Below are 25,869 nucleotides of genomic sequence, written 5' to 3'. Positions count from 1 at the left end.
TTTGAAGCATGATCGCTTTCCCTTTGTCTTGTTCTTGCTTGGCTGCCCCTTGTGACCCTTTAGCACCGTCTTGAATCTTTTGATGATAAGAGCCATCTCTTCATCATTGAGCCCGGCCGCCTCAACTTGCGCCACCTTGCTAGGTAGCGACTCCTTGCTCCTTGTTGCCTTTAGAGCAATGGGTTGAGACTCGTGGAGTGGACCGTTCAACGCGTCGTCGACGTATCTTGCTTCCTTGATCATCATCCGCCCGCTCACGAATTTTCCAAGTACTTCTTCGGGTGTCATCATCGTGTACCTGGGATTCTCACGAATATTGTTCACGAGATGAGGATCAAGAACGGTAAATGACCTGAGCATTAGGCGGACGACGTCGTGATCCGTCCAACGCGTGCTTCTGTAGCTCCTTATCTTGTTGATAAGGGTCTTGAGCCGGTTGTAAGTTTGAGATGGCTCTTCTCCCCTTATCATGGCGAATCGTCCAAGCTCGCCCTCCACCAACTCCATCTTGGTGAGCATGGTGATGTCGTTCCCCTCGTGAGAGATCTTGAGGGTGTCCCATATCTGCTTGGCATTGTCCAAGCCGCTCACTTTATTGTATTCTTCTCTGCACAAAGATGCTAAGAGAACAGTAGTAGCTTGTGCATTTTTATGAATTTGTTCATTGATAAACATAGGGCTATCCGAGCTATCAAATTTCATTCCATTCTCTACAATCTCCCATATGCTTGGATGGAGAGAGAATAAATGACTACGCATTTTGTGACTCCAAAATCCGTAGTCCTCCCCATCAAAGTGTGGAGGTTTACCAAGAGGAATGGAAAGCAAATGTGAATTCGAACTATGTGGAATACGAGAATAATCAAAAGAAAAGTTTGAGTTAACCGTCTTTTGTTTGTCGTGGTCGTCGTCCTTTTGGGAAGAAGAGGACTCATCGCTGTCGTAGTAGACGATCTCCTTGATGCGTCTTGTCTTCTTCTTCTTCCCATCTTTTCGCTTGTGGCCCGAGCCCGAGTTGTTGGACTTGTCATCCCTTGGCTCGTTGACAAAAGACTCCTTCTCCTTGTCGTTGATCACAATTCCCTTCCCCTTAGGATCCATCTCTTCGGGCGGTTAGTCCCTTTCTTGAAGAGAACGGCTCCGATACCAATTGAGAGCACCTAGAGGGGGGGTGAATAGGTGATCCTGTAAAACTTCAAAACTTAAGCCACAAAAACTTGTTAAGTGTTAGCACAATTATGGCCAAGTGGCTAGAGAGGAGTCAAAACACAATAACCACAAGAAATCAATCACAGAGATGACACGGTGGTTATCCCGTGGTTCGGCCAAGTACAAAACTTGCCTACTTCCACGTTGTGGCGTCCCAACGGACGAGAGTTGCACTCAACTCCTCTCAAGTGATCCAATGATCAACTTGAATACCACGGTGTTCTTGCTTTTCTTTTCTCAATCCCGCTTGCGAGGAATCTCCACAATTTGGAGCCTCTCGCCCTTACAAAAGATGTTCACAGAGAATCACGGAGCAAGGGAGGGAATGAGCAACGCACACAAGACTTCAAAAGATCAGAGCAACACGCACACAAGCAGCAATAAGAGCTCGCAACACAACTCAAAGAGTACACAACTCCACAAGAGCTCTATATGCTATCACAATGAATCGAATGCGCTAGATCAATGTCTTGGTGCTTAGAAAGGTTGTAGGAATGCTTGATGTCCTCCTCCATGCGCCTAGGGGTCCCTTTTATAGCCCCAAGGCAGCTAGGAGCCGTTGAGAACACAACTGGAAGGCTATCCTTGCCTTCTTTCGTCGGGCGCACCGGACAGTCCGGTGCACACCGGACACTGTCCGGTGCCCGATTTGTTTCCATAAAAAGAGCTCATCCGACCGTTGCTTTCTGATGCAGATCTGCGCACAGTTGGCGCACCGGACATGTCCGGTGCACACCGGACAGTCCGGTGTACCTTTCCGACCGTTGGCTCGGCCACGTGTCGCGCGCCGATCGCGCGGCCGACCGTTGGCCCGGCCGACCGTTGGCTCACCGGACAGTCCGGTGCACACCGGACAGTCCGGTGAATTATAGCCGAAGTCGCCGGAGAAAAACCCGAGAGCGGCTGGTTTGCTCCGCGCTGGTCTGGCGCACCGGACACTGTCCGGTGCACACCGGACAGTCCGGTGCCCCAGCCCGAAGCAGCCCTCCACTCCTCTTCTTCTTCCTGTTTCTAACACTTAGACAAGAATATTAGTACACAAAACCAATGTACTAAGACTTAGAAACATACCTTTGCTCTTGATTTTCACTTTGTTCACCCATGGACATAGATTCACATTTAAACACTTGTGTTGGCATCTAATCACCAAAATACTTAGAAATGGCCCAAAGGCACATTTCCCTTTCAGTAACACCCTACGTCCTGGTGAGTATGCTTGGTGAATGAGGTTACAAGAGAGCTCTCCAAATTGAGAATGCAGAGAGTTGAAGTGAGTGGCTAAGTAATAGGGTCGATCATTCTGAAGGGGTGCCCCCTAGGCCTTATATACTCGACCGTGGGGCAATACACGTGGATATGATAACGATGCCTAGCTAAAGGATCAGCAACTGTTTGAGTTTATCTCCCTGTAGTTCTGCCGACCTATCCTCGCATGGCTCCGTTGCATGGGGGCTCCAGCGCGGGAAAGTCGGATCTCTATTGTGGTCGCTCGCTCGACGTTGTGGGCCGTCCGGGTTTGCACCAATCCGGCCTCGTGTCAACCTGCTTTGCTGATTGTTCCTCCCCAGGCCCACGAAAGAATGGCCTTACGATTTATTGGGCCCTTGGGCCTTTCGTGAGGTCTTTTACTTTTTAGTGGACCCGGGGGATATCTGTCCCCCACAGGGTTAGGGTAACATTAGTCTCCACTATTGATTTCCTTTTTTCATTTTCTATTTATGAATTCTAGTGTGGGTTTGAACTACAACAGTGATTTAACTTTTTCCAAAAATTCAGTAAAAATTACAGTGGGTTACTAGTTGTCACTGTAATCTGTCCTATAAATTTGAGGTCCAGAATAAATGGAACATGCCCTGGGCAAAAATAACAAAAGTTGGGGGCAAAGGGGTCACTTTGCACTATAACTCTTAACTAGGTGTGGGTTCTGTCCTAAGGGTCATTTTTGCTGGTATCTAAAAGTAATAACATGCTTCTGTGCCAAAAATCACAGAAGGTTATTTGGTGGTTATTTAGTTGTGATTTTCTAAAGTTTAATGTTAAAAAGGCACTTACTACTAACTTGTTATTTGAAAAATGTCAAACAACAAAACTTATAATTTTTTTAGGTTTATAAATACAAAACATTTGTTATCCCAAGGTTTGGGGTGTTTTCTCCTTAGGGTTATTTTTCTAGGGTTTTTCTAAGTTTTCCTTGTTTTCCTAAAATAAAAAGTATCTCATTTCTTCTGTACTAAACAAGGGTATAATAAAATTTTCTAGTGAACTATACTAAATAAGAAAGCTAACAAAAATGTGGGTGCTCCCTAGTTCTTTATTTAAACCACCTTTTATATTTTCTTCAACTTTAAGCAAAAAGTGATTTAAATGGCAAACTCTACCTTAATGGGGTGTACAGAGGGTTTTATTATTTTTTAAACAAGTTAGGAAGTGATTAAGTACCACTCTAAATTTTCTTAACCCCAGTCTAATAGTGTAGCTATTTTTCCTTATTTCTTTTAGCTTTTGACCAGTTAATCATTTAAATCAAAACTTTAAAGTTCTCTGTAACACTTAGGGGTTTTATATTTTTCCTAAGTAGTTTACATTATTTAGGATCTGGCAAAATTAGTTTGACTTGATTTGGGTAAACCAAACTGAAGTTATGAATTTTTCAAGTTCTGTTTGGATTTAATCAGAATATTTAAAAAGGTTTCCTGGAAATCCACTTTGCACCGAAGACCCTGGGTTCTTTCTAATTCAATCCCTTCATTTATACCCTGCGGTACTATTTCCCTGAGTCGCTGACAACACACAAAACCCCCTGGCTTTTTCTTCTTCTCCCCCGAGGTCTCTCCCCTTATATAAACAGTAACCGCGGAAAGGAAAAGGGCGGCGCGGCTTACCTGCGGCGAGAGAGGTCCGACGAGGGGCGGGGTTGGCTTCGGGAGGTCCTGGCGGTCACAGCGAGGTACAGCTCGACGACGGGGGTGGCCCGAATCGACCGGTCCACGCGCGCAGGCGGGTGAACTCGTCGGCGGCGAGAGCTCCGGCCTAACCACAGCGATCTAATTCAATTAAACGACATAATGAGCTCGACGGGATGACGTAGAGGCTATGCGTGCAGTGAATCGGAAAATGGCGCAGAGACTCACCTGGTCCACGTGCGCCGGCGGGGTTCTGAACTCCGGCGAGCGCGATTGCGCCTTTCCGGTGGCGGGGGTCCTTGGTTCAAGCTCTGGCAAGCTTCATGGCCTCCTAGGGAAGCTACCTAGGGGCTTGGATTGAGCGGAGGAGGGCGGGAAACAGTTCGGCCACGATGGTTGTCCTCGGGCGGCTCTGGCGGGTCGCGGAGAGGTCGCTGGAGCTATGGGCGAGCTCCGGGGGGTATGGCGCGGGACAGGGGATGCAACGGGGAAGATGGCCGGGCACTAGGGCGGGCTTTATAGCTGTGGCGCGGGTGTGGTCACGGGCGGCTGCGGACGCGCGGGGGTTCGCGCACGAGCGTGCTCTAGGCGCGCCCCCAAGTGTCAGCCCTTGTCGAACACGTGTGTGTTTGCTTCTGCCATGGTTCAACGACCGATTGGAGCACCTTAGCTTGCAGATCTTGGCAAAACCACTGTGTACGGTCTCTTCCCTGCTCCATATCCTACCTTTTTTATGTGAGTCCCAAGCCAAGATACGGTCGGGGTAGGGAGATATAGAGGTGAGAAGTTGCCTCTGTCCTAGCTGTCCAAACCGGGACAAAAGCTATGCCAAGTCGTGTCAACGACTTGGGGTGGGGTTCAACTTTCTCCATGGTATTCTAGAGGTATTTTGGCGCCACTTTGTCAATTGGGTCAAATGGTTTTGAAGTTTGAATGAGGGGGGACATGTTTGATCTTTGGCCAAGGGTTGATTTTGGACTTAGAAAAAATTTGATTTTTCTTTTGTGCTCAACCCTTTGGTGAATCTTTTGGGGTTTTTCTGAATTCTTTTTGGGGTCACTTTCTTACTATCATTTGTAGGGTATTAATTGTACTACATCTTTTTAGAATTGGCCCAAGTCATGATCATGTGGTTTTCATACCCTTTTGTTCATACTTACTTCTAGTGCCCCACTTGTCCAAAGGGGTTTGAATTAGGGTTTGGGCAATCCACCCTATTATATGTGCATGACAAGCCAAGGTATGACTCCTAAGATGGGTTGCACTTACTTAGGATCTTGAGTTCAAATTTTGGTGTACTTTTCCCAACTTAAGTCACATGTGATGATGGGCCTACTGGGGTAGCCTTGAGTGAAAACTCTAAGTAACACCTGGGGTGTTACAGCCCTCCCCCCTTAAAGGAATCTCGTCCCGAGATTTTAGGTAGAGCCTTTTGGAGGGGTGCCATGAAGGTGTGCTGGTGTGTGGCTTCTTCCTTTATCCAAGTTTCTCTAGTTAACTGCTCTTCGAATGTCATTCTCTTTGCGACTTCAGAAGGAAGTCGTTTTTGAGTCGTTTCTAAAGCTTACCACACCTTTAGCATCTAAGTTTTTCTTATATTTGAATTCAAAGGGTAGGTGGGGTGGGGTTTTGGATTACATACCGACTCCTTTGGGCAGAAAGTCGGGGAAGCGAGAATGTAGAAAATCTTCAGTCTCCCACGTAGCTTCTTCTGCTGAATGGTGACTCCACTGAACCTTATACATTCTGATCGACTTGGCCCGCGTTGATCTCTCCTTTTGATCCAGCACTTTGATGGGGTGTTCCTGATAAGACAAGTCTGGTTCTATCTCAATTTCTGGTTCAGATAATACTTCAGTGGGTAAGTGGACACACTTCCGTAGGTGAGATACATGGAACACATTGTGAACTGCTGACATGTGGGGTGGCAACTCCAATTGATAGGCTACGGGTCCACAATTTGCTTTGATCTCATAGGGTCCAATGTAGCGAGGAGCTAACTTGCCCTTGAGTCCAAATCTCTGAAAACCTTTGGTGGGTGACACCTTAAGATAAACATGATCTCCCACTTCAAAATGTAGAGGCTTCCTCCTCTTATCATGATAGCTCCTCTGCCTGGCTTGAGCAGCTTCTAGGTTCTTTGTAGTAACTCTGACCTTTTCCTCTGCTTCAAGGACCAAGTCTGGTCCAAATATTTCCCTCTCTCCAGCTTGTGACCAATTCAGCGTGGTCCTACACCTTCTCCCATACAAGGCTTCAAAAGGGGCCATCTTCAAACTGGACTGATAGTTGTCATTATAAGAGAACTCTGCCAAAGAAAGACACTTGTCCCAATCCTTTTTATAGTGTAGCACACATGCCCTCGACATGTCTTCCAAGATCTGATTCTCCCTTTCTGTTTGACCATCTGTTTGAGGATGTTATGCTGAGCTTCTTACCACATGGGTCCCAAGTGATTCTTGGAGCTGCTCCCAAAAGCGTGCCACAAACAGTGCTCCTCTGTCAGATACAATGGTCTTCGGAATGCCATGCAAACGCACTATGTGATCAACATAGATTTCTGCATATTTCTCTGTCTTGTGGGTGGTATGCACTGGCAAGAAAATGAGCGGTCTTGGTCAACCTATCCACAATGACCCAAATAGAATCATGGGGCCGGGAGGTATTGGGCAATCCCACGATAAAATCCATGCAAATATCCTCCCATTTCCAAGATGGTATGGGAAGGGGTTGCAGAGTGCCTGCTACCTTCAGAAGGCTGGCCTTGACTCTCTGGCAGGTGTCGCATTCAGATATATACTTAGCAATTTCCCTTTTCATTCTGGTCCACCAGTATAAAGATCTGAGATCATGATACATCTTGTTACTGCCGGGGTGCATGGAAAATTTTGAAAGGTGAGCTTCATCCAATATCTTCTTTTGGAGCTCAGGGTTCTTGGGGACAACCAGTCGGTCTCCAAACCATAGAACTCCTTTGTTGTCCTGACGGAAGCATCTGTATTTTTCTTCTTTCTGTTTGATCATTTCCTTGATAACTTGAACACCCTTGTCACCCATCCGTGCCATGACTATTTGTTCTTGTAAGGTGGGCTCCACTAAAATATAACTTAAAGCACCGGAGGAAACAACCTCTAGGTTTAGCTTGCACAACTCATCACATAGGGTGGTGACTCTTGCATCCATGTTCATACAATTGCACTGGGCCTTCCTGCTTAAAGCATCTGCCACAACATTGGCTTTACCAGGATGGTAATGCACCTCCAAATCATAGTCCTTGATTAGCTCTAACCATCTTCTTTGCCTCATATTAAGATCAGCCTGGATGAAGATATATTTGAGACTCTTATGATCAGTGAAAATGTTACAGTGAGCTCCCATCAAGTAATGTCTCCATATCTTGAGAGCATGAACCACTGCTGCTAACTCCAGATCATGTGTGGGGTAGTTCTGCTCATGGGGTCTAAGTGCTCGGGAGGCATAAGCAATGACTCTGTTGTCTTGCATTAAGACACTGAAAGGGAAATGTGCCCTTGGGCCATTTCTAAGTATTTTGGTGATTTAGTGTCCAACACAAGTGCCTAAGTGTAAAAAGGTGGACAAAGTACAAATCAATGATAAAGGTATGTTTCTCAGACTTAGTACATTGTTTTATGGACTAATGTATTGTGTCTAAGTGCTGGAAACAGGAAAAATCCAATTGTAAATGTCCTGGCTCGAGCAGCCAAGACTCTGCTGAGTCTGGGAGCACCGGACTGTCCGGTGGTGCACCGGACAGTGTCCAATGCGCCAGGCTGGCTCGAGCGAAGTGGCCGCTCTCGGGAATTCACCGGCGACGTACGGCTATAATTCACCGGACTGTCCGGTGTGCACCGGACTGTCCGGTGAGCCAACGGTCGGCCGGGCCAACGGTCGGCCGCGCGATCTGCGCGGGACACGTGGCCAAGCCAATGGCTAGAAGGGGGCACCGGACTGTCCGGTGTGCACCGGACATGTCCGGTGCGCCAACGGCTCTCAGGCTGCCAACGGTCGACTGCGACATTTATGGAAGGAAATCGAGCACCGGACAGTGTCCGGTGCGCCAGTCGACAGAAGGCAAGATCAGCCTTCCTAGATTGCTCTCAACGGCTCCTAGCTGCCTTGGGGCTATAAAAGGGACCCCTAGGCGCATGGAGGAGAACACCAAGCATCTCCTAAGCATTCCTAAGCACCAAGACATCGATTCCGCGCCTTTGATTCTTTGCGATAGCAATTAGAGCTCTAGTTGAGTGGTGAACTCATTGAGTTGTGTTGTGAGCTCTCGTTGCGACTTGTGTGCGTGGTGTCGCTGTGATTTCTTGTCTTGAGTGCGTTGCTAATCCCTCCCTTGCTCCGTGTTCTTTGTGAATTTCAAGTGTAAGGGCGAGAGGCTCCAATTTGTGGAGATTCCTCGCAAACGGGATTGAGTAAAGCAAACAAAACACCATGGTATTCAAGTGGGTCTTTGGACCGCTTGAGAGGGGTTGATTGCAACCCTCGTCCGTTGGGACACCACAACGTGGAGTAGGCAAGCGTTGGTCTTGGCCGAACCACGAGATAACCACCGTGCCATCTCTGTGATTGATCCTTGTTGGTTATTGTGTTTTTGTTGAGGATTCCACTTTAGCCACTTGGCAATTATTGTGCTAACGATTAACCAAGTGTTGTGGCTTAAGTTTTCAAGTTTCACAGGATCACCTATTCACCCCCCCTCTAGGTGCTCTCAATTGGTATCAGAGTCGTTCTCTTCACAAAGGGAGTAACCGCCCGAAGAGATGGATCCTAAGGGGAAGGGAATCGTGATCAACGACAAAGAGAAGGAATCCTTCGTCAACGAGCCGAAGGACGACAAGCCTACCGACTCCGGCTCGGGCCATAGATGGAAGGAAGGGAAGAAGAAGAAGACGAGGCGCATCAAGGAGATCGTCTATTACGACGACAGCGATGAATCTACTTCTTCCCAAAAGGACGACGACCACAACGACTACGAGAGAAGGAAACCGGTTAATTCGAACTTTTCTTTTGACTACTCTCGTATTCCGCAAAGTTCAAATTCACATTTGCTCTCCATTCCACTCGGCAAGCCCCCACACTTTGATGGGGAGGACTACGGATTTTGGAGCCACAAAATGTGTAGTCACCTATTCTCTCTCCATCCAAGTATATGGGAGATTGTAGAGAGTGGAATGCACTTTGATAGTTCGGATAGTCCCATGTTCATTAATAAGCAAATCCATAAGAATGCACAAGCTACTACTGTTCTTCTAGCTTCATTGTGCAGGGATGAATATCACAAAGTGAGCGGCTTGGATAACGCCAAGCAGATCTGGGACACCCTCAAGATTTCTCATGAGGGGAACGACGTCACCTTGCTCACCAAAATGGAGTTGGTGGAGGGCGAACTTGGACGGTTCGCGATGATAGGGGGGAGGAGCCAACTCAAACATACAACCGGCTCAAGACTCTTATCAACAAAATAAGGAGCTACGGAAGCACGTGATGGACGGACCACGACGTCGTCCGACTGATGCTAAGATCCTTTACCATTCTTGATCCTCATTTGGTGAATAATATTCGTGAGAATCCCAGGTACACCAAAATGTCGCCCGAAGAAGTCCTAGGAAAATTCGTCAGCGGGCGAATGATGATCAAGGAGGCGAGGTATGTGGACGACGTTTTGAATGGTCCGATCAACGAGCCGCAACCCCTTGCTCTCAAGGCAACAAGAAGCAAGGAGGCGCTACCTAGCAAGGTGGCACAAATTGAGGCGGCCGGACTTAATGATGAAGAGATGGCCCTCATCATCAAAAGATTCAAGACGGCGCTTAAGGGTCGCAAGGGACAGCCAAGCAAGACCAAAGCCAAGGGGAAGCGCTCATGCTTCAAATGCGGTAAGCTTGGTCATTTTATTGCTAACTGTCCCGACAATGATAGTGATCAGGACCAAGGGAACAAGAGGGAGAAGAAGAAAAACTATAAGAAGGCAAAGGGCGAGGCACATCTTGGCAAGGAGTGGGATTCAGATTGCTCCTCGTCCGACTCCGACAATGAAGGACTCGCCGCCACCGCCTTCAACAAGTCATCCCTCTTCCCCAACGAGCGTCACACATGCCTCATGGCAAGGGAGAAGAAGGTATGTACTCGAGACTCTACTTATGCTTCTTCAAGTGAAGACGAATCTAGTGATGAGGAAATAGATTACTCTATCTTGTTCAAGGGTTTGGATAGAAATAAAATTGATAAAATCAATGAATTGATTGATGCCTTGAATGAAAAGGATAGGCTTTTAGAAAAGCAAGAGGATTTGTTGTATGATGAACATGACAAATTTGTAGAGGCACAAAAATCCTATGCTTTAGAAGTTAAAAGAAATGAAATGCTCTCTTATGAACTATCTACATGTCATGAAACCATTTCTACCTTACAAAGTGTTAACAATGATTTAAATGCTAAATTAGAAGTAGCAAATAAATCTAATTCTTGTGTAGAACATGTTATGATTTGCACTAGGTGTAAGGATTTTGATATTGATGCCCGTAATAGACACCTAGTTTCAATTTCGAGATTAAATGATGAAGTAGCTAGTCTTAATGCCCAACTTAAGACTAGCAAAAGTGATTTCAATAAGCTAAAATTTGCAAGGGATGCCTACACGATTGGTAGACACCCCTCAATTAAGGATGGACTTGGCTTCAAGAGGGAAGCCAAGAACTTAACAAGCCATAAGGCTCCCATCTCCGCCAAGGATAAAGGGAAGGTCCCTATGGCAAGTAGTACTAAAAAGAACCATGCTTTTATGTACAATGACAGAAGACAGTCTCATAGGAGTTGTAATGCTTTTGATTCACATGCCTATGACTCTTATGCTATGTATGCTTCCAGTTCTTCCTATATGCATGGTAGAGATATGCCTAGGAAAAATATTCATCATGTGCCTAGGAAGAATATTGTTCATGTTCCTAGAAAAGTTATGAATGGTCCCTCTACAATTTATCATGCTTTAAATGCTTCCTTTGCTATTTGTAGAAAGGATAGGAAGATAGTTGCTAGGAAATTAGGGGCAAAATGCAAGGGTGATAAAACTTGCATTTGGGTCCCTAAGGAAATTGTGACTAACCTTGTAGGACCCAACAAGAGTTGGGTACCTAAGACCCAAGCCTAAATTTTCCTTGCAGGTTTATGCATCCGGGGGCTCAAGCTGGATTATCGACAGCGGATGCACAAACCACATGACGGGGGAGAAGAAGATGTTCACCTCCTACGTCAAGAATAAGGATTCCCAAGATTCAATCATATTCGGTGATGGGAACCAAGGCAAGGTGAAAGGTTTAGGCAAGATTGCAATATCAAATGAGCACTCTATCTCTAATGTGTTTTTAGTTGAGTCTCTTGGATATAATTTACTATGTGTCAGTCAATTATGTAATATGGGATATAATTGTCTATTTACAAATGTAGATGTGTCTGTCTTTAGAAGATGTGATGGTTCACTAGCTTTTAAGGGTGTACTAGACGGCAAACTTTATTTAGTTGATTTTGCAAAAGAGGAGGCCGGTCTAGATGCATGCTTAATGGCTAAGACTTGCATGGGCTGGTTGTGGCATCGCCGCTTAGCACATGTGGGGATGAAGAACCTCCACATGCTTCTAAAGGGAGAACACGTGATAGGTCTAACCAATGTACAATTCGAAAAAGATAGACCTTGTGCAGCTTGTCAAGCAGGTAAACAAGTGGGAGGAGCACATCACAGCAAGAATGTGATGACCACTTCAAGACCTCTGGAGCTGCTACATATGGACCTCTTCGGACCCGTCGCCTATCTGAGCATAGGAGGAAGTAAGTATGGTCTAGTTATTGTTGATGACTTTTCCCGCTTCACTTGGGTGTTCTTTTTGCAGGATAAGTCTGAAACCCAAGGGACCCTCAAGCGCTTCCTAAGGAGAGCTCAAAATGAGTTTGAGCTCAAGGTGAAGAAGATAAGGAGCGACAACGGGTCCGAATTCAAGAATCTTCAAGTGGAGGAGTTCCTTGAGGAGGAATGGATCAAGCATGAGTTCTCTGCTCCCTACACACCTCAGCAAAATGGTGTGGTAGAGAGGAAGAACAGGACGCTCATTGATATGGCGAGGACTATGCTTGGAGAATTCAAGACCCCCAAGCGTTTTTGGTCGGAAGCCGTGAACACGGCTTGCCACGCCATCAACAGGGTCTACCTTCACCGCCTCCTCAAGAAGACTTCATACAAGCTGCTAACTGGTAACAAACCCAATGTATCTTATTTTCGTGTTTTTGGGAGCAAGTGTTATATTCTTGTGAAGAAAGGTAGAACCTCTAAATTTGCTCCCAAAGCTGTAGAAGGGTTTTTATTAGGTTATGATTCAAATACAAAGGCGTATAGGGTCTTCAACAAATCATCGGGTTTGGTTGAAGTCTCTAGCGACGTTGTATTTGATGAGACTAATGGCTCTCCAAGAGAGCAAGTTGTTGATCTTGATGATGTAGATGAAGAAGATGTTCCCACGGCCGTGATACGCACCATGGCGATTGGAGATGTGCGGCCTCAGGAACAATTGGAGCAAGATCAACCGTCTTCCTCAACTATGGTGCATCCCCCATCCCAAGATGACGAACAGGTACCTCAAGTGGAGGCGCATGATCAAGGGGGAGCACAGGATGATCAAGTTGAAGAAGAAGAAGCACCTCAGGCACCTCCGACCCAAGTTTGAGCGACGATCCAAAGGGATCATCCCGTCGACCAAATATTGGGTGATATTAGCAAGGGAGTAACTACTCGTTCAAGATTAGTTAATTTCTGTGAGCATTACTCCTTTGTCTCTTCTATTGAGCCTTTCAGGGTAGAAGAGGCCTTGCTAGATCCGGACTGGGTGTTGGCCATGCAGGAGGAACTCAACAATTTCAAGCGCAATGAAGTCTGGACACTGGTGCCTCGTCCCAAGCAAAATGTTGTGGGAACCAAGTGGGTGTTCCGCAACAAACAGGACGAGCACGGGGTGGTGACGAGGAACAAGGCTCGACTTGTGGCAAAAGGTTATGCCCAAGTCGCAGGTTTGGACTTTGAGGAGACATTCGCTCCTGTGGCTAGGCTAGAATCAATTCGTATCTTGCTAGCATATGCTGCTCACCATTCTTTCAGGTTGTACCAAATGGATGTGAAGAGCGCTTTCCTCAACGGGCCGATCAAAGAGGAGGTGTACGTGGAGCAACCCCCTGGCTTCGAGGATGAACGGTACCCCGACCACGTGTGTAAGCTCTCTAAGGCGCTCTATGGACTTAAGCAAGCCCCAAGAGCATGGTATGAATGCCTTAGAAACTTTTTAATTGCTAATGCTTTCAAGGTTGGGAAAGCCGATCCAACTCTTTTTACTAAGACTTGCGATGGTGATCTTTTTGTGTGCCAAATTTATGTTGATGACATAATATTTGGTTCTACTAACCAAAAGTCATGTGAAGAGTTTAGCAGGGTTATGACGCAGAAATTCGAGATGTCGATGATGGGCGAGTTGAACTACTTCCTTGGGTTCCAAGTGAAGCAACTCAAGGATGGCACTTTCATCTCCCAAACGAAGTACACGCAAGACTTGCTAAAGCGGTTTGGGATGAAGGACGCCAAGCCCGCAAAGACGCCGATGGGAACTGACGGACACACCGACCTCAACAAAGGAGGTAAGTCCGTCGATCAAAAAGCATACCGGTCCATGATAGGTTCCTTGCTTTATTTATGTGCTAGTAGACCGGATATTATGCTTAGCGTATGCATGTGTGCTAGATTTCAATCCGATCCTAAGGAGTGTCACTTAGTGGCTGTGAAGCGAATTCTTCGATATTTAGTAGCTACGCCTTGCTTTGGGATCTGGTATCCAAAGGGGTCTAACTTTGACTTGATTGGGTACTCAGATTCCGACTATGCTGGATGTAAGTTCGATAGGAAGAGTACATCGGGGACGTGCCAATTCTTAGGAAGGTCCCTGGTGTCATGGAATTCTAAGAAACAAACTTTCGTTGCCCTATCCACTGCTGAGGCCGAGTACGTTGCCGCAGGACAGTGTTGCGCGCAACTACTTTGGATGAGGCAAACTCTCCGGGACTTTGGCTACAATCTGAGCAAAGTCCCACTCCTATGTGATAATGAGAGTGCTATTCGAATAGCAGAAAATCCTGTTGAGCACAGCCGCACAAAGCACATAGACATCCGGCATCACTTTTTGAGAGACCATCAGCAAAAGGGAGATATCGAAGTGTTTCATGTTAGCACCGAGAACCAGCTAGCCGATATCTTTACCAAGCCTCTAGATGAGAAGACCTTTTGCAGGCTGCGTAGTGAGCTAAATTTCTTAGATTCGCGGAACTTGGATTGAATTGTAGCATACATGTGTTTATGCTTTTGATCATGTTCATTCTGCATTTTGTTGCTTATTGTGGTGCTCAAGTTGTACAAACACTCCCTGGACCTCACAAGTCCTTTTTGCAAGTGATGCACATATTTAGGGGGAGCTGTGCTACAACTTGACCCTTTTAGACTAACCCTATGCTTGAGTTTGCTTGTTTTAGTCTCAAAGGAGGTTTGAAAGGGAAAAGGTGGACTTGGACCATGAAAGACTTCCACTGCACTCCGATGAGAGGGTAACTTATTCCAAGTTCATCTCATGTACTCTTATTGCCTTTGTACTCTTATTTGAAGATTTTGGTGAGGCAATGGGGTTAAAGGGCCAAGATTGATCCCGTTTTGGTGCTTGATGCCAAAGGGGGAGAAAATAAAGGCCAAAGCGATAAATGGATCAGGTACCACTTGAGAGATTTTGAAAATAGTAGAATAAAGCTTTTGGTTTATCAAAACTCTTTTAGTGTCTCTCTTGTCAAAAGTTGGCTTCTTGTGGGGAGAAGTATTGATTATGGGAAAAATGGGAGTTTTTAAAATCTTGAATCAATTTCTCTTGGAATGACTCTCTTTATGTCTTAACATGTGTGGTTGACTTAGAGTTAGAAATTCGAGTTTGATTTACAAAAACAAACCAAGTGGTGGCATAGAGTGATCCATATATGTCAAATTTGAATCAAAACAATTTTGAGTTCTTAGTTGAATTGATTTTGTACTTGTTCTACTTGCTTTATGTTGTGTTGGCATAAATCACCAAAAAGGGGGAGATTGAAAGGGAAATGTGCCCTTGGGCCATTTCTAAGTATTTTGGTGATTTAGTGTCCAACACAAGTGCCTAAGTGTAAAAAGGTGGACAAAGTACAAATCAATGATAAAGGTATGTTTCTCAGACTTAGTACATTGTTTTATGGACTAATGTATTGTGTCTAAGTGCTGGAAACAGGAAAAATCCAATTGTAAATGTCCTGGCTCGAGCAGCCAAGACTCTGCTGAGTCTGGGAGCACCGGACTGTCCGGTGGTGCACCGGACAGTGTCCGGTGCGCCAGGCTGGCTCGAGCGAAGTGGCCGCTCTCGGGAATTCACCGGCGACGTACGACTATAATTCACCGGACTGTCCGGTGAGCCAACGGTCGGCCGGGCCAACGGTCGGCCGCGCGATCTGCGCGGGACACGTGGCCAAGCCAACGGCTAGAAGGGGGCACCGGACTGTCCGGTGTGCACCGGACATGTCCGGTGTGCACCGGACATGTCTGGTGCGCCAACGGCTCTCAGGCTGCCAACGGTCGACTGCGACATTTATGGAAGGAAATCGGGCACCGGACAGTGTCCGGTGTGCACCGGACTGTCCGGTGCGCCAGTCGACAGAAGGCAAGATCAGCCTTCCTAGATTGCTCTCAACGGCTCCTAGCTGCCTTGGGGCTATAAAAGGGACCCCTAGGCACATGGAGGAGAACACCAAGCATCTCCTAAGCATTCCTAAGCACCAAGACATCGATTCCGCGCCTTTGATTCTTTGCGATAGCAATTAGAGCTCTAGTTGAGTGGTGAACTCATTGAGTTGTGTTGTGAGCTCTCGTTGCGACTTGTGTGCGTGGTGTCGCTGTGATTTCTTGTCTTGAGTGCGTTGCTAATCCCTCCCTTGCTCCGTGTTCTTTGTGAATTTCAAGTGTAAGGGCGAGAGGCTCCAATTTGTGGAGATTCCTCGCAAACGGGATTGAGTAAAGCAAACAAAACACCGTGGTATTCAAGTGGGTCTTTGGACCGCTTGAGAGGGGTTGATTGCAACCCTCGTCCGTTGGGAAGCCACAACGTGGAGTAGGCAAGCGTTGGTCTTGGCCGAACCACGGGATAACCACAGTGCCATCTCTGTGATTGATCCTTGTTGGTTATTGTGTTTTTGTTGAGGATTCCACTTTAACCACTTGGCAATTATTGTGCTAACGATTAACCAAGTGTTGTGGCTTAAGTTTTCAAGTTTCACAGGATCACCTATTCACCCCCCCTCTAGGTGCTCTCAGACACATAACAATCCAGTACCGGAAGCATCACAATAAACTTCAAAGGGCTTGGTGTTATCAGGTTGAGCTAGCACTGGTGCTGTTGTCAAGTGTTGCCTCAGTGTATGAAAGGCATCCTCACACTTCTGGCTCCAATCATATTTGACTCCTTTCTTCAACAGTTCAGTCATTGGCTTGGCAATTCTGGAGAAATCCGGAATAAATCGTCGATAATACCCTGCCAATCCCAGAAAACTCTGAATCTGCCGCACTGTGGTAGGAGGTTTCCAATCCATTACTTCTTGTACCTTCTCAGGATCAACTGATATCTCATCCTGAGAAATTGTGTGACCCAAAAATTTTATCTCCTTTAGGCAGAAATCACATTTGGACAATTTAGCATACAACTGATGGTCACGCAGTCTTTGAAGTACGGTATGCAAATGTTTAGCGTGCTCGGTTTCATTCTTGGAATAGAACAGAATATCATCAATGAAAACCACCACAAATTTGTCCAGTTCTGGCATGAACACTGAGTTCATCAGATACATGAAATAAGCCGGGGCATTGGTCAGCCCAAAAGACATCACAAAAACTCATAAAGCCCATATCTGGTAGAGAAAGCCGTCTTTGGAATATCACTGGCACGGATCTTGATTTGATGGTAGCCCGAGCGAAGGTCTATCTTGGAGAATACTTTGACTCCCACCAACTGATCGAACAAAACATCGATGCGGGGCAGTGGGTATTTGTTCTTGATGGTCACCGCATTGAGAGGGTGGTAGTCGACACACATTCTCAGACTCTCATCCTTCTTCTTTACAAACAAGGCTGGGCATCCCCATGGTGAAGTACTTGGGCGAATGAACCCCTTGTCCAACAACTCTTGCAACTGCTTTTTCAACTCTGCTAACTCTGCTGGAGGCATCCTATAGGGTCTCTTAGATATAGGTGCAGTTCCGGGTTGCAATTCAATCACAAACTCTATGTCTCTATCGGGTGGCATCCCTGGCAATTCATCCGGAAAAACATCTGGGTAGTCACAGACCACTGGGATCCTCTCAACTGGGGACTCTATCATAACGAAGGCACAAGAACGGGTACAACCCTGATCGGGCAAATATAATGTGGTTTCGGCACAAGTAGGCGAGTGCACCTCAATGGTCCTTGCTGCAATATCAATCATGGCCTGGTGTTTGGTTAACTAGTCAGTTCCCAATATGATATCCACACTATCCAAACCCAAAATGAGGAGGTTGGTTTTGATTATCAAACTACCAAACTTTATAGGCACATTCTTGTTGATTTGGTAGGTGGCAACCCTGCCTCCTGGTGTTGAAATTGTAATACCCCCATTGGTGTGATGGAAAGGTAGCTGACATTTGGCACTAAATTTTGCACTGATAAAACTATGTGATGCACCAGAATCAAAAAGAATAATTGCAGGATAATTCAAAACTGAAAAGATACCAGTCATGACGGGTGCTCCCTCTAGAATGTCAGCCATGGTGGTGAAGTTCAGTCTGCCTTGCCTCACTTGCACCTTCTGCCTCTTGCCATGGTTCTGGTTGGCATTCTGTCCCTGCCTCTGCTGGTTCCTGGGGCAATTTTTAGCATAATGTCTGGTGTTACCACAAGTGAAACACTTGTTGTCATTGGCCTGGCGGTACTGCTACTATTGTGGCTGATTGTTCCTCTGCACTGGAAACTGGGTGCGGTTGGGTGCCTGCTGCTGCTGCTGTGGCCGGATCACCCAACGTCCCTGCTGCTGTTGGGGTCCCCTGTTCTGTGTGTCAGATATGATCCTGAAGCGCTGTGGCTGAGTTGAAGGTCCCACCACAGGGGTCTTCCTCTTCTTTTCTGCCTGACGAGCGGTGATACAGTCCTCCTAAGAAATGGCCATGTTGACCAACTCATTATAGTTGTTGGCCCTGACTGTGTTGAGACGGTCACGGAGCTTAGTGCTGAGCCCCCTCCTGAACCTGTCCCTCTTCTTCTCGTCAGTATCTGCATGATATCCGACATACTGGCACAGGTCATTGAAGGCCTGAGCATACTGTAACACTGTCCGGTTCCCTTGAGTGAGTGCCAAGAATTCATTGAGCTTTTGGTCCATAATGCCTACTAGTATATGATGCCCCCTGAAAGCTGTCTTGAACTCTCTCCATTCCACCTCATGGTCAACTGGCTGCATAGCAAGAAAGTGGTCCCACCATGTCCGCGCGGGTCTACGAAGCTGCTGGGTGGCGAACCTAACCTTAGTCACCTCTGAACAAACTCCATGGAGTAGCGGGAATTTGGATTCCACTACTCTCAGCCATACATCAGCATCAAGTGGGTCCTCGGCCCTGGTGAACAACGGTGGCTAAGTACTGAGGAACTTTTGATAAGTGGCCGCTACGGGGTGACGCTGATGATCACCACCACCATAATGCTGAGGTGGTGGCTGACGCTGAGCTAACTGTCGCAAGATCTCGTTCTGCTGAGCCATCAGCTCCTGCAGAGTAGGAGGTGGTGGCGGTGGTGGAGGAATGCGCTCATTCTGTCCACAACGCGCTCTTCCTGCCATCTGAAAAATCATATATATTCTCAATATCACGTTTCTGAGGTTCAAGGTTCAATCGTGGTGAAAGAGTCAAAAGGGTAAAATCAATATATTCTTGCATAACTATAAAAGATTCCACACGGCATAAACTTTTCTTCTTAAATTAAGACTGACATCACTCATCAACCATGCTTCCAAAAGAGTTTGTCGTGATTACATCAGTAACTCAAAATACTCAACTCTATCTAGCCTAGTACCCCAAGGGTGCAAAAGCTAAGCTAGCTTCGAGGAGTTCTACCGTCACAGACTTCTAACTCTATCTCGACGACCTAGTGAGCAAACGAGGCAACGCTCGACTCGGGGGAAGGTGGTCTCCCTAAGCCAGCAGTGTCCAAACTGGAGGCAGGCTCCTCTCCTCCCTCAATGTCGACATCCTCGTTGGCCTCCATGTCCTGGATCTCTTGGTGGTGCATATCCAGGTGCTGGTTAGCCTCCGTGAGTTGCTGATGGGTGTTGATAAGCTGATCCTCGAGAACCTCGATGGTGTTCTCCCTCGTTCCCACTAGCTCCTCAAGCTCTTGGATCTCATTTGACAATTGTTCCACTTGTAGGTCTTTTTCCACCATCTCAGTGGACAAGTCAACCACAAGTTCCTCTCTGTTATCCAAGGTGATCTTGGTTGCCTCCAATAATGCCATTAGATGAGACATTGCCTCTCCACGCATCACTTGCAGACGATACAGGGCATTCATGCACCGCACTGTCAAGTGAGCAGTCTGACCTGGGTAGATAGCCCAGATAGCCTTGGCATGCTCCACTCGGTCCTTCCATGTTGGGTCGTCCTCCTTCTCTGTGGGGAACAAACCAATGGAGCGAGTGGATAGCTCCAAGGGGTGGAATCCGCAGAAGGTGGTTAGTCCGTGAAGAGCAATTGCCTCCATAGTATCCTCAGCCCTGTATCCAAAAGACTCTGAATCCAACGAACGCCATCCTGGCTGCAGGGAATGAGGCTCTAGGGTCATCCTCACCCTACAGTGGGGCACTTGGTGCTTCTCGAACAGCTGCACCACGTACTGGGGAGGTGTAGTGTAACCAGCTCCCTAAAGGACCTCCCACAAGATACGGGGGAAACCCTCTCGTGCAAGCCCGTCAGTGTGGGATTGTGCATTCCCTGCATCCAAGGATCCGTGAGAAGTCATCTGTGTACGGTTAAGCGTAAGTAAAAGAAAAAGAATTATAAAATGAAAAGGGATTGCAACTCAGCCTCTCTATAACTACGACAATGGTACTGGGGTACTTAATTTGTCATCATTGCATATTTAAGTTCTTACCCGATTATTAAATAGTTTAATTAAGGATGCATGCATGCTGTCCTAAACGACCTCACATTAACTTAGAGGGAATAGGAAGAAACTCCCATCCCTTATAGTAGCCTATAGGGCTTACTCAATTAGCCATCTAGATACCCTCTATCATCCTAAGGCTTCACGTCCTAGGTCTATCCTGATCGTCCTACGATCTATCCAACATTTGTTTCTACCAAGTTTTATTTTGAAAAAGGATGGTATTTATAGTTTATTGATTCCTCTGTGGTGGTACGAGCTCCGATACCAGCTGTGGCGGAACCGCCCGAATTATTCCAACATAAGTGCCTAAGTCCCGCCTTAGAGGCTAGACCACACTTAAATGGGAATAACACGTCAGTCCCTCGGATCTAGTCCGACGAGGCCACTAACAGGATCAAGTACCACGTACTCACTCGATGGTGAGGTACAGAGCAAATACAATAAAACATAAAACCATACATTAAGGAGTATTGAATATATTACATCATCATCGGAGTTTTTGCAAAAGTAGTCATCATTGTTCGGAATGCAGCGGAATAAAACTAACGATAAATAAATAGAGAGATGGGGAAGCCTGTCCCATCACTCCTCATGCTCCTCCTCAGCCGAGGCAGGGTCCCACTCGACTGTCCAACCCGGTGGCAAGATGGACGGCCAAGTCACTCCAGCAACCATGTCCTCCAGAGAACCTGTAAAATTATGCCACAAGCAAGGCTGAGTATACTAATACTCAGCTAGACTTACCCGGTATGAGGAGTCTACTCCTCTACCTCTAGACATGCAGCTGTTTGGCTGAGGGGTTTGGTTGCCAAAAGCACTAGCTGAGTCTAAAAATCAAGTTTTAGCTTTGTCAAGTTTTAGTGTGACTCTCTTAAGACTAAATGTGTACTATCTACTCATTCATGGTATCAAGCAATTTAGCAATCAACATCTTTTGTCAACTCATCACATTTCCACTTGTTACTCAATGCAGTACAATGGATCAAGTAGTCTCATTAGCTGCGAGAAGCAGACGATTCGAATCGAGTTTTTATCCTTGCAAGGTAAACCTAAACACACGATGTGGCGAGGCACTCCGTCCCCACACACATCAACCGTCCCCGTCGATTCCCTGGCAACAGATCAGGGCTCACCGCCTTGGCGTACAATGCCTCACTGACCCCGACTGCCGTCGTGCAGTGACCGCACTTGTACCCACCATAACCGGAATAGGAGACCACGTCTCAGGTCGTGTGAGGGGATATGTCTGCGGGCAGGTTCAATCAGGTACTAGGCTTACCGATTTACCATATTTCTCGGCATATGTTTAGTACATTCAAACGCTTAACACAGGTATCCGCACGTTAATCCTTATTCCAATTTCATCTCGTAGACCACGCATCCCCATGGATCCGTGTCCACAGACCAATCATCAATATGATATGAAAGTGGGTACAACCAATTCTTGACCTCGCACGAGTGCTAGAAAAATCACTCGACTTCTACCGAGATCCCTAATTAGCAAAGCAGCTACTCGACCTAGCATACTAGTATCCATCTCAACAAGGATTCCTGAGTTCATGCAACTAGGGTTTCAATCAACTCCTACACTTAAGTGCACAATACAAGCCACAAACATTAAATGTAGTAAGATATCATAAAGAACAGGTTATGCATAAAACCGGGGCTTGCCTTCCAAAGCTGGGGCAGGCAGATCCTCTGGGGCAAGCTCTGGTGCTGGATTCGGGGCTACCTCCTGAGCAACTCCTTGCTCCGGCACGAGGATGTACTCTCCGTCAGCGAGGTTGCAATCTATCGAATGCAATGAATAAGAATATGTATGCTACGATTATGCAGGATTTAGTAATCATTATGCTAAGTGAAGAAAACCTAAGTTAGTTAGCAACTTAGGGTTTCCTGGTCATACATGGCTCTTAGTGGTTTATGCTTATCAATTTAGGTTTGGGTTTTGTTTAGGGATAAGCATAGTGGATTGAAACTTGGATTTCCCTTAGATGTTTTAGTAGGCATTTAAGGGGTTTTGCTGGTTGGGTTAGGGTAACATTAGTCTCCACTATTGATTTCCTTTTTTTCATTTTCTATTTATGAATTCTAGTGTGGGTTTGAACTACAACAGTGATTTAACTTTTTCCAAAAATTCTGTAAAAATTACAGTGGGTTACTAGTTGTCACTTTAATCTGTCCTATAAATTTGAGGTCCAGAATAAATGGAATATGCCCTAGGCAAAAATAACAAAAGTTGGGGCAAAGGGGTCACTTTGCACTATAACTCTTAACTAGGGGTGGGTTCTGTCCTAAGGGTCATTTTTGCTGGTATCTAAAGGTAATAACATGCTTCTGTGCCAAAAATCACAGAAGGTTATTTGGTGGTTATTTAGTTGTGAATTTCTAAAGTTTAATGTTAAAAAGACACTTACTACTAACTTGTTATTTGAAAAATGTCAAACAACAGAACTTATAATTTTTCTAGGTTTATAAATACAAAAAATTTGTTATCCCAAGGTTTGGGGTGTTTTCTCCTTAGGGTTATTTTTCTAGGGTTTTTCTAAGTTTTCCTTGTTTTCCTAAAATAAAAGGTATCTCATTTCTTCTATACTAAACAAGGATATAATAAATTTTTCTAGTGAACTATACTGAATAAGAAAGCTAACAAAAATGTGGGTGCTCCCTGGTTCTTTATTTAAACCACCTTTTATATTTTCTTCAACTTTAAGAAAAAAGTGATTTAAATGGCAAACTCTACCTTAATGGGGGTGCACAGAGGGTTTTATTATTTTTTAAACAGGTTAGGAAGTGATTAAGTACCACTCTAAATTTTCTTAACCCTAGTCTAATAGTGTAGCTATTTTTCCTTATTTCTTTTAGCTTTTGACCAGTTAATCATTTAAATCAAAACTTTAAAGTTCTCTGTAACACTTAGGGGTTTTATATTTTTCCTAAGTAGTTTACATTATTTAGGATCTGGCAAAATTGGTTTGACTCGATTTGGGTAAACCAAACTGAAGTTATGAATTTTTCAAGTTCTATTTGGATTTAATTAGAATATTTAAAAAGGTTTCCTGGAAATCCACTTTGCACCGAAGACCCTAGGTTCTTTCTAAATCAATCCCTTCATTTATACCCCTGCGCTACTATTCCCCTGAGTCGCTGACAGCGCACAAAACCCCCTGGCCTTTTCTTCTTCTCCCCCGAGGTCCCTCCCCTTATATAAACAGTAACCGCGGAAAGGAAAAGGGCGGCGCGGCTTACCGGCGGCAAGAGAGGTCCGGCGAGGGGCGGGGTTGGCTTCTGGAGGTCCTGGCGGTCACAGTGAGGTACGGCTCGACGCTGGGGGTGGCCGGAATCAACCAATCCACGCGCGCAGGCGGGTGAACTCGTCGGCGGCGAGAGTTCCGGCCTAACCACGGCGATCTAGTTCAATTAAACGGCACGATGAGCTCCACGGGATGACGTAGAGGCTATGCATGCAGTGAATCGGAAAATGGCGCAGAGACTCACTTGGTCCACATGCGCCGGCGGGGTTCCAAACTCCGGCGAGCGTGATTGCGCCTTTCCGGTGGAGGGGGTCCTTGGTTCAAGCTCTGGCAAGCTTCACGGCCTCCTAGGGAAGCTACCTAGGGGCTTGGATTGAGCGGAGGAGGGCGGGAAACAGTTCGGCCACGGTGGTTGTCCTCGGACGGCTCTGGCGGGTCGCGGAGAGGTCGCCGGAGCTATGGGCGAGCTCCGGTGGGTATGGCGCGGGACAGGGGATGCAACAGGGAAGATGGCCGGGCACTAGGGCGGGCTTTATAGCCGTGGCACGGGTGTGGTCACGGGCGGCCGCGGACGCGCGTGGGTTCGCGCATGGGCGTGCTCTGGGCGCGCCCCCGAGTGTCAGCCCTCGTCGAACACGTGTGTGTTTGCTTCTGCCATGGTTCCACGACCGATTGGAGCACCTTAGCGTGCAGATCTTGGCAAAACCACTGTGTACGGTCTCTTCCCTGCTCCATATCCTACCTTTTTGATGTGAGTCCCAAGCCAAGATACGGTCGGGGTAGGGAGATATAGAGGTGAGAAGTTGCCTCTGTCCTAGCTGTCCAAACCGGGACAAAAGCTATGCCAAGTCGTGTCAACGACTTGGGGTGGGTTTCAACTTTCTCCATGGTGTTCTAGAGGTATTTTGGTGCCACTTTGTCAATTGGGTCAAATGGTTTTGAAGTTTGAATGAGGGGGAACATGTTTGATCTTTGGCCAAGGGTTGGTTTTGGACTTAGAAAAATTTTGATTTTTCTTTTGTGCTCAACCCTTTGGTGAATCTTTTGGGGTTTTTCTGAATTCTTTTTGGGGTCACTTTCTTACTATAATTTGTAGGGTATTATGTGTACTACATCTTTTATAATTGGCCCAAGTCATGATCATGTGGTTTTCATACCCTTTTGTTCATACTTACTTCTAGTTCCCCACTTGTCCAAAAGGGTTTGAATTAGGGTTTGGGCAATCCTCCCCATTATATGTGCATGACAAGCCAAGGTATGACTCCTAAGATGGGTTGCACTTACTTAGGATCTTGAGTTCAAATTTTGGTGTACTTTTCCCAACTTAAGTCACATGTGATGATGGGCTTACTGGGGTAGCCTTGAGTGAAAACTCTAAGTAACACCTGGGGTGTTACAGTAGATTTAAGATCCTACGGTCCCGGTCAAAACCTACCCCTTCGGCCTGGTAAATTTATTAAAGAGACCCCGCACTTCATAAGAATCAACTCGCCATCCAGGGACCCTGTTCACTGAGTCTGGGTTATTTTACACACCAGCCCTGCACTCTCTGGAAAATGAGGCCCAGTCCAGTGACGTGATAAATTGAATAAATGGATTAGAAAATAGGTTCTTATTATATAAATGAGTGCTAGAATTTGAATAATTCATAGAAAATTCATATGAGCTTCAAATTACTTCATTCCAGTTTCTAAAATTTTGTAATATTATTATCTATCACATAGAGGCTCTGTTTTGTCATGAAAACAGTAAGAAAAATAATTTCTCACTTAATCCTATTTCAAGCACATAAAACCTTTGGAAATTCATAACTTAAAATCCATAACCCCAAAAATTATGATTCCTGTTCCTAGGATTTTATTTTAATGTGTAGATTATTATTATGTATTTTGTTTACATGTTTGGTGTGATGTTAATTTTCTCTATATATTGTGCTTGTTTGTATTGTGGCGAGTACAAGAGCCTGTGACTGAGGATCCTGGTGACCAGCAGGTAGAAGTAGCTGAGCAGGAGCTCATTGAAGGCAAGTTGTGTCCTTGACCACTTTTGTTACCCAATAATGTTATTTATAATCAATTTCCATGCATAGGCTTAATTTTGATGGGACCCAATAGGTCACCCTAGACTGTTTATCACATTACCTTGTTATCCCTGAATCACATGGGTAGTTTTGCTATTGCTTTACATGGTTTTGGGATAACAT

The sequence above is a fragment of the Zea mays genome, chromosome 6, assembly GCF_902167145.1.
Source record: "Zea mays cultivar B73 chromosome 6, Zm-B73-REFERENCE-NAM-5.0, whole genome shotgun sequence".
In the NCBI taxonomy this organism is placed as follows: Eukaryota; Viridiplantae; Streptophyta; class Magnoliopsida; order Poales; family Poaceae; genus Zea; species Zea mays.
Note: the sequence above shows the minus strand (reverse complement) of the source record.